At 44.5% G+C, this 7,039-nt stretch overlaps 1 long non-coding RNA gene across 1 annotated transcript; it reads left to right on the top strand.

Annotated features, from left to right (window-relative positions):
- Positions 1-1,303: 1,303 nt before the first annotated feature.
- Positions 1,304-3,615, top strand: LOC117979729 (uncharacterized). Its single transcript, XR_004670661.2, has 2 exons — positions 1,304-1,363; positions 1,996-3,615. It is a non-coding gene; the product is annotated as an uncharacterized LOC117979729 (long non-coding RNA).
- Positions 3,616-7,039: the final 3,424 nt, after the last annotated feature.

The following is a 7,039-nucleotide window of genomic DNA, read 5'->3' as shown; positions in this document are numbered from 1 at the left end:
TACAAATATCTTCAGTTTTTGACCACTGACAGAGGTCCATTCACATACTTCTTCCCCAAATTTCTTTGTCACCAATTTTCCAATCATGCTTCTTCCAATTCCCTGACCATCCAGTCAAACCATTGGCTACGGCCCATGAATCAGTATATAATCACACCTCTGGCCATTTCTTCTTCCATGCAAAGTGCACAACCAGGTGCATTGCTCAAAATTCTGCCCACTGGGAAGATTTCCCTTCACTGCTGTCCTTCAGGGATGTCCTAGAAAGGGGCTATAGGGCTGCAGCTCTTCACTTTTGGGTGGTGCCTGCATATCGTGCAGAACCATCTGTGAACCAGGCCCTAGTCTTCTCTCCCTCTGTCAACTGATCATAGGGAACTCCCTATGAGGCCATCGGTGCAGGCTGGGGGAGAGAAGGCAGGGGGGAAGGAGTGAAGACCATGGGCTTTTGAGTCACTTCCTCATGTAACTTACTTGTGCCTTCAGGACCTGCTCGAGCCTGATCACATATATACCACTTCCATTTGATGATGGAATGCTGCTGTGCATGACCTACTTTATGTCTAGATGGGTTAGAAAGCACCCAGTTCATTAAAGGCAATTCAGGTTGCATGGTGACTTCATGGCCCATAGTCAAATGTTCAGTTTCCACCAAAGCCCAGTAGCAGGCCAAGAGCTCTCTCAAAAGGAGAGTAGTTATCTGCAGAAGATGGAAGGGGCTTGCTCAAAATCCTAGAGGCCTCTGCTGTGATTCACCTATGGGAGCCTGCCAAAGGCTCCAAACAGCATCCATATCTGCCACTGACACCTCAAGCACCATTGGATCTCCTAGGTCATATGCCCCAAGTGGCAGAGCATCTTGCACAGCAGCCTGGACCTATTGCAGAGTCTTCTCCTGTTCTGGAATCCCTCTCAAAATTGGCAGCATTTCAGGTCACTTGATAAATGGGCTGGAATAACACACCCAAATGAGGAATGTGTTGTCTCCAAAATCTAAATAGGCTCACTAGGTATTGTGTCTCTTTCTTGGTTGTAGGAGGGATCAAATGCAGCAATGTATCCTTTATTTTAGAAGGAATATCTCAACAGACCCCACACCAGTGGACCCCTAGAAATTTTACTGAGGTAGAAGGTCACTGAATTTTAGTCAGATTTATTTCCCAACCTCTGGCATGCAAACGTCTCACCAATAAGTCCAGTGTGTTTGCTACTTCTTGCTCACTGGATCCAATCAGCATAATGTCATCAATGTAATGGACCAGTGTGATATCTTGCCAAAGCAAAAACTGATCAAAATCTCTCTGAGAGAGCTATTAGAGATTGTGAAGAAGAATTTCTATCTCTGCCCTGGGGTCATTGTCAGGTAAAGATGGTAAAGCCTATTGCTAGTCAAGTATTGAGGGTGTGGGTGTGTGTATATATACTTAAGGCTGAGGAGGTGAAGGTGTGAAGGAAGACTCCTCAAATGGGAATATATTTTAATTCCTAGAACAGTTTTGAACTACTGCCTTGGTGAAGACTTAGTTATTTGAGAAATTTAAAATTACGGTGCTCCATGGCTTAGGCTAACGACTCTAGAGAATCTTCCAGATTTGATATTTGAGCTTTGTGCTCTTCTTACCTAAGAGTGTTAAGAAAATAGAGATAAAGTGGGATGCTCAAGGTTTGTTACAATGTAAAAACCATGGTAGGGTGTGGGCGGCGGGACCTTGGTAAGTATTCTGTGATCTCAGATGAGCTTTTCGACAATTGAAATTCCTCAGAATGACAAGTTTTCGTATTTGTTGAGCCAGGGACGGAAAAATAACTATAGTTACTAATAAGGACTGTGCAAGGAGTTTGGACACCAGGGAAGTAACACTTTTGCCACAAATTTTTTTCCTAGCATATCCCAGAGAACTCATTTGCCAGAGCTCTTGAAAATGAGTCTTGCTAATTGTTTTGCTTTATTTTAATTTGATGCTACATATTAAGTTACGGACTTGTGTATTCCAGGGATCTGGATCTGAAGAAGCCAATTTATCAGAGGACTGCAGCCTATGGCCACTTTGCTAGGGACAGCTTCCCATGGGAAGTGCCCAAAAAGCTTAAATATTGAAAGTGTTAGCCTTTTTCCCCCAGACTTGTTGGCGTAGGCTACAGAGAAGCCTTCAAGCTCTGAGGGAAAGGGCCCTCCTTCCTAAATTTTCCTGTGTCCTCTTTCAGCTCCTGATCAGTTGCAGTCACTCTAGTCAATGACATGAATTTCAGCTTTTGTGGGGGACTGTAAGTTGGGCTTGCTATTCTGTCCCTAGGTGTTTTGTTCACCATTATAATGAATTTAGTGAGCATAGGTGATCCATGTAACTGCCTAGAAACAACACTGTAGTAAACAATGCTTTGAAATTGAACCTTTGTGCCCTATCACCCAATGCTCCAAAGTCATAATTGCATTGACTTTCCCACCAAATGGTGAAAATGTCCTTGTAATGTGCACGTAAAGTACTTGTAGTTCCACTTATAGCCTCTGTCTGGCAATGCCACAGCCCTGTCAGCATGAATTTGTAATGTCTTGAGCTCTATTATGAATGTGAAGCCTTCCCCTTATCCTCCCTGTAACTTGATCCATTTCTAATTATGTAGCTCTTAGTCAGGGAGTGTTCCCTATCCAATCAATCTTGCATGTAACGCAAGTTCCCAGTTGGAGCTCCAGCCTGACATCAAAAAAGGCAGTTACCATTAAACCATCTCCCTGGTGCTTATGCTCTTAATTGCCACCTCTAACAGCACCAAATCAAAATCTCTCCACTTTCAACTGTCTTTTGGAGGATGTACGTAATAAGGTTTTAATTTAGTAAACCAATCCTATGCATGGTTTCAGCACTAGCCAAACGTCACCAACTCCTAGTTCTAGAAAAACAGGCACTTGGCAGCCTTATGATGTCATACAGAGAAGTCATAGGGCAGTACCTGAGGGTCTGTAGGTTGCACACTTTGGTACCAGATAACTTTTCTTTTTTTTCTTTATAAGAAAGCCTGAGTACTCCACACTGCACAATAACTCCTCCCAGTGTTTTAACTTTGTTTTATTTTCAAAACCATGTCCAATGAGCTTTTGAACAGCTGGTGTAGCTACAGAGAAACCAGCTTCCTTCAGAGAGCAGGGCTTTTGGTTGGGAGGAGGAAATCCCTTCATACTTGAACGTTTTCTAATTGCTTATTTATCATATTCTGGGATATGGTGTAAGTACAGAGAAGCCATCATCTCAGATGGTAGCTTTTTAAAGATTTTTTTTTTCTCTCAACACCATGATTCCTTTAACAACATGTTTCCAGCATTCCCAGGTAGGCCAAGGTGTCCTACAGAAAAACCTTGGGTTAGACCTACAGGGGATCTGGCTGGTGTTAACAGAAGGAAGGGCAGAGCTGGTGCGGCTGGCCATGGAGAAAGCTGACTTGGCTGGTGTGGTACAGAGAAGCCAGCTTGTTTACATGCTTATTCCATGACTGCTTGCCCTAAGTAGAAAGTGCCTTTCAGGATCTATTTTTGGAGGTTTATTACATATGTCTGGTTCTCAATTCCAACAGTTTAATGAAGATCTAAATAAAATGCTAGGTTCTACCTTAAAAAAAAAATCTCTCTGAATATGATTATGACACAAAGCCAGAGAGTTGATATACCCCTGAGGTAGGACAGTAAAGGTATATTGCTGGCCTTGACAGCTGAAGGCAAATTGCTTCTGGTGAGCTTTACGGACAGGAATGGAGAAGAAGGCATTTGCCAAGTCAATGGCTGCATACCAGTTACCAGGAGATGTGTTAATTTGCTCAAGCAATGAAACCACATCTGGTACAGCAGCTGCAATTGGAGTCACTACTTGGTTAAGCTTACAGTCATCCACTGTCATTCTCCAAAATCCACCTGTCTTCTGCACAGGCCAAATGGGAAAGTTGTACAGGGATGTGGTGGGAATCACCACTTGTGCGTCTTTCAAGTCTCCTTGATTGTGGCACTAATCACCATAACTCCTTCAGGGATGTGATATTGTTTTTGATTTACTATTTTTATATAGAGAGGCAGCTCTAATGGCTTCCATTTGGCCTTTCCCACCATAATAACCCTCACCCTGCCAGTCAGGGAGCTAATGTGGGGGTTCTGCCAGCTGCTGAGTATTTCTATGCCAATTATGCTTTCTGAAACTGGGGAAATGACCACAGGATGAGTCTGGGGACCCACTGGACCCACTGTAAGTCAGACCTGAGCTAAAACTCCATTAATTACCTGACTCCCATAAGCCTCTACCTTAACTGGAAGACCACAATGAGGTTTTGGGTCACCTGTAATCAAAGTCAGCTCAGAGCCAGTGTCCAATAGTCCCCAAATGTCTGATCATTTCCCTTTCCGCAATGCAGTTACCCTGATAAAAGGCCAGAGGTCTCCTTAGGGAAGGATGGGAGAAAGATTCACTGCGTAAATGTCAGTAATGTAGTGGGTCCTTCCTCAAGGGGACCAGGCCTCCCCTTCATTCAAGGGGTTCTGGGTCTGAAAACTGGCTCAAGTCTGGAAATTGATTGAGAGGCCATGATTCTCTGTTTTTATAATTCAAATTAGTCTTTCATCCATTTAATCTAGAAGTTGTTTGTTTGTATAATTTAAGTAGGAATGCAGTAGGCTTCCTATCAATTTCACTTCTAGGAACACCGTGATTAATTAGCCAATGCCAGAACTCTACACGAGTCCTACTATTCTGATTGCCACTTTGTCTCTGCTGTCCATTACAGTAGCTATGCCCACCTTGCCTTTAACAGTTGAGTGCTGCCACTTGGCCTTTGCCAGCTTGGGATCCAATTATTCCCATTGTATTTAAATTTCATAGTTGAGTGACTGCATCTCCCACTGTTAGCTCTGACATACAGAGTTTGGATCCGTTGCTGGTGAGCTAGTGTGATTTTTTGGAGGGTGTTAAAGAGTCTTGTTTTGTAATATTACCAGAGTTGGTTTTCTGGTTTCTTCTCCTTTGGGTAGGCTCTGTCAGAGGGAATGTCTAGGGCTGAAGGCTGTTCTTCAGATTCTTTTGTTCCACAGGGTGTTCCCTTGATGTAGTACTCTCTCTTTTCCTATGGATATGGCTTCCTGAGAGTGGAGCTGTAGTGACTGTTATCTCTCTTCTGGGTCTAGCCACCCAGCAAGTCTATCTGGCTCCAGGCTGGTACTGGAGGTTGTCTGCACAGAGTCCTGTGAGGTGAACCATCTATGGGTCTCTCAGCCATGGATACCAGCACTTGTGCTGGTGGAGGTGGCAGGGGGGTGTAATGGACTCTGTGAGGGTTCTTAGATTTGGTGGTTTAATGCTCTATTTTTGTGCCGGTTGGCCTCCTGCTGGGAGGTAGTGCTTTCCAGAGAGCATCAACTGTGGTAGTATGGAGAGGAATTGGTGGTGGGTGGGGCCCTAGAACTCCCAAGAGTATATGCCCTTTGTCTTTAGCTACCAGGGATGGTAGGGAAGGCCCATCAGGTGGGGGCAGGGTTAGGAGTGTCTGAGCTCAGACTTTCCTTGGGCTGGTCTGGCTGCAGCTGCTGTCGGGGATGGGGGTGAGGTTCCCAGGTCAATGGAATTGTGTACCTAGGAGTATTATGGCTGCTCTGCCGAGTCATGCAGGTTGTCAGGGCAGTGGGGGAAAGCCTGCAGTCACAGGCCTCACCTGGCTCCCACGCAATCTAAAAGGCCGGTCTCACTCCCACCGTGCTCCCCCAACAGTGCTGAGTCTGTTTCCAGACTGTGGGCAGCGAAGGCTTGAGAACTTGCCCCAGGGTACCCACCTCCCAGCTGCAAAAGAAAAGAGCTTGGTTCTTCCCCAGCCTGTGAAGCCTGCATACTGGATTTGCACCCTCCCCCTAGTTCTGACCAGGAGGCTTCTTACCCTGGTTCAAATTGTTACAAAGTTCAGCTAGGGATTTGCTTCTCCCTGTGTAGTTTTACTCCCTTCTCCTCTGGTCACCCTCCAAAAGGATCCCTGTGATGCCAGGAAGGAATGACTTGTTTGGGGACCCAGTGAGCTCCCAGGGCCTTTCTCACTGCTTCTTTTACTCCTGTATTTTGCTTACCTCTCTAAATTGACTCCGTTCCAGCTAAGGTCAGAAACTTCTCCTGCAAACTAGACCTTCAGTTTCCCCAGTGTGGAGGTGTGTTCGGGATCAGAGGATCTCCCTTTCCCACTTCCACAGTGTGGGCACTCACAGTATTTGAGGTGTCTCCCGGGTCCTGCAGGAGCAGTCCACTTCCTTCAGAGGGTCTGTGGGTCCTCTAGGGATTCCTGGTTTGTTCTTCAGTCATTCTGGAGCTAAAATTCATGATGCAAACCTCCACACGCTTCTCTGTCCATCTGAGTCAGAGCTGCAATCTAGCCTTGCTTCCCGTCTGCCATGATGATCCCTCAATTGCTTTCCCAAAGCTATTTAAGCAGATAAACAACTTTGGCAAAGCTTCAGGATACAAAATCAATGTGCAAAAATCACTAGCATTTGTAGACACCAACAACAGTTAAGATGAGAGCCAAATCAGGAGCGAACTCCCATTCACAATTGCCACAAAGAATAAAATACCTAGAAATACAGCTAACTAGGGAGGTGAAATATCTCTACAAGGAGAACTACAAACCACTGCTCAAAGAAATCAGAGAAACACAAACAAATGGAAAACATTCCATGCCCATGGATAGGAAGAATCAATATCATTAAAATGGCCATACTGCCCAAAACAATTTATGGATTCAATACTACTCCTATTAAACTACCACTGATATTCTTCACAAACTAGGGAAAACTATTGTAAAATTCGTATGAAATCAAAAAAGAGCCTGAACAGCCAAAGCAACCCTAGCAAAAGAACAAAGCTGGAGGCATCACACTACTTGACTTTAAACTATATTACAGGGCTACAGCAACCAAAACAGCATGTTACTGGTAGAAGAACAGACACATAGACCAATGCAACGAAATAGAGAACCCAGAAATAAGACTGCACACATACAACTATCTGATCTTAAACAAATCTGACAA

The sequence above is a fragment of the Pan paniscus genome, chromosome 2 (assembly GCF_029289425.2).
Source record: "Pan paniscus chromosome 2, NHGRI_mPanPan1-v2.0_pri, whole genome shotgun sequence".
In the NCBI taxonomy this organism is placed as follows: Eukaryota; Metazoa; Chordata; class Mammalia; order Primates; family Hominidae; genus Pan; species Pan paniscus.
The sequence above is the reverse complement of the archived record's forward strand: the minus strand, read 5'-3'. Positions and strand labels throughout refer to the sequence as shown.